The sequence below is a fragment of the Arachis ipaensis genome, chromosome B5 (genome assembly GCF_059453495.1).
Source record: "Arachis ipaensis isolate K30076 ecotype BB chromosome B5, ASM5945349v1, whole genome shotgun sequence".
Lineage (NCBI taxonomy): Eukaryota > Viridiplantae > Streptophyta > Magnoliopsida > Fabales > Fabaceae > Arachis > Arachis ipaensis.
The window spans coordinates 55,980,718-55,982,681 of NC_142440.1; the positions used below are offsets into that span (position 1 = coordinate 55,980,718).

General features: G+C 40.2%; 1 non-coding gene across 1 annotated transcript; it reads left to right on the plus strand.

Moving 5' to 3' along the window:
- Positions 1-1,109: 1,109 nt before the first annotated feature.
- Positions 1,110-1,213, plus strand: LOC148564252 (small nucleolar RNA R71). The gene has a single exon (XR_015884301.1). It is a non-coding gene; the product is annotated as a small nucleolar RNA R71 (small nucleolar RNA).
- The last annotated feature ends 751 nt before the right edge of the window (positions 1,214-1,964 follow it).

Genomic DNA, 1,964 nt, shown 5'->3' on the forward strand with positions numbered 1-1,964 from the left:
GTTCCTCTATTACTTGCTTCCCTCTCCTTGATTCTTGTGATTGCTCATCTTCCTTTTTAGGCTTCTCTTGATCCTCCCTGTTAAGTGCAGCTTCTTCCTTGTTGCTGGCTTCATCATGCTTGCTAATGGCCTTGTCATTGTCCTTTGGCTTCTTATTGGCTTCAGTGTTACTCACCAAGGTTTTTCCACTCCTCAGTTGGATGGATTTGCACTCTTCTTTAGGATTTGGAATGGTATCACTTGGGAGTGAATTTGTTGTCTTTTCAATCATTGCTTGCTTGGACAGTTGTCCAATTTTCCTTTCTAAGTTTCTTATTGAAGCTTCCTGATTCTTGCTTGTTATCTCTTGGTGCTTTATCATCTTTTCCATCAATATCTCCAAGTTGGAGATCCTTTGAGTGTCTTGTGATGCTTGTGGCTGGTTGTAAGATGTTAAAGGTGGATGATAGGTGTTTTGGTTAGTGGTTGGGTTATTGAGTGGATAGTAACTGGAATTTGGGTAGTTATTTTGGGGTTTTCTATATGGATTGGGGTTAGTGTTTTGCTGGTTGTGGTTCTGGTTGTTTCTTGAGTTGTTTTGGTTTGAATTTTTTTGCCATGGTTGCTGATTTTGATTGTGGTTATCTCCCCACCTCAGATTTGGATGGTTCTTCCAGGATGGATTGTAAGTGTCACCATAAACTTCATTTTGGCCAGAGCCTTGGTTGTGCACATATTGAATTTATTCCTGCTACTGATCTTCTTGGTTTTTTTCATTTTGCCCCCGTGTGGGTGATGGTTGGCTTGTATTCACTGTTGCAACTTGGAGGCTATCAATTCTCTTAGCCATTTGCTCAAATTGTTGCTGGATTTGCTGCTGCATCACCTTGTGTTGAGCTAGGATTGTGTCTACTCCTTCCAACTCTAGTACTCCCTTTCTTTGAGCTGGTTGGCGTTGTCTCTAATGAGAAAAGAAATATTGATTGTTTGCCACGATATCAATGAGGTTTTGAGCGTCCTCTGCTGTCTTCATAAGTTGCAAAGAGCCTCCTGCTGAATGATCTAGTGCTTCCTAAGCCTTCAGAGTCAAACCTTCATAGAAATTTTGAAGGACGTCCCATTCATTAAATATTTCAGGGGGACATTTTCTAATCAAAGCCTTGAACCTCTCCCATGCCTCATAGAGAGATTATGCATCCATCTGTGTGAAGGTTTGTACCTCAGTCTTGAGCCTGATGATCCTTTGAGGGGGGTAAAACTTGGCCAAGAATTTATTCACTAGATCCTCCCAACTAGTTATGCTTCCTTGTGGAAAGGTTCCAAGCCATTAAGCAGCCTTATCCCTCAATGAAAATGGGAACAGTAGTAATTTGTGTGTTTTTGGATGCACACCATTGGACTTCCCTGTATCACAGATCCTTAGGAAGGTAGATAAATGCTGATTTGGATCTTCTATTGGACTTCCTCCATATGAGCAGTTATTTTGTACCAATGTGATGAGATGGGGCTTCAATTCAAAGTTATTTGCATTGACATTTGGGGTAAGGATGCTACTCCCACAATGCCTTGGATTAGCAAATGTATATGAAGCCAAAACCCTCCTCTGGGGTTGAACGTTGTTGTTGGCCACTCCCACTATTGGATTTGTTGGATTTGTTGAATGTTCCTCCATTTCTTGGAATTCTTCCTCTGAATCCTCTTCTCCAGCAATGCATTTCCCTCTTGCTTCTCTTCTTAACCTTCGAAGAGTTCTTTCATCAGTTTCACAGAAGGTAGGGATCTCTCTCCTTGCTTCTGTCATACAAAAGCAAGAAACAAACAGACACAGAACCAAAAAACAATTCACTCTATGATAGAGCAAAGTTAGTGTTAGCTTAAGCAAAATTTTAAACAGTTAATGTGCTTGTTAAAAACAAAGTAAGTAAACAAAAATAAAGAAAAAGTGCTTAATCTAGACCACCATCTTATTTAATCATTGTCAATCT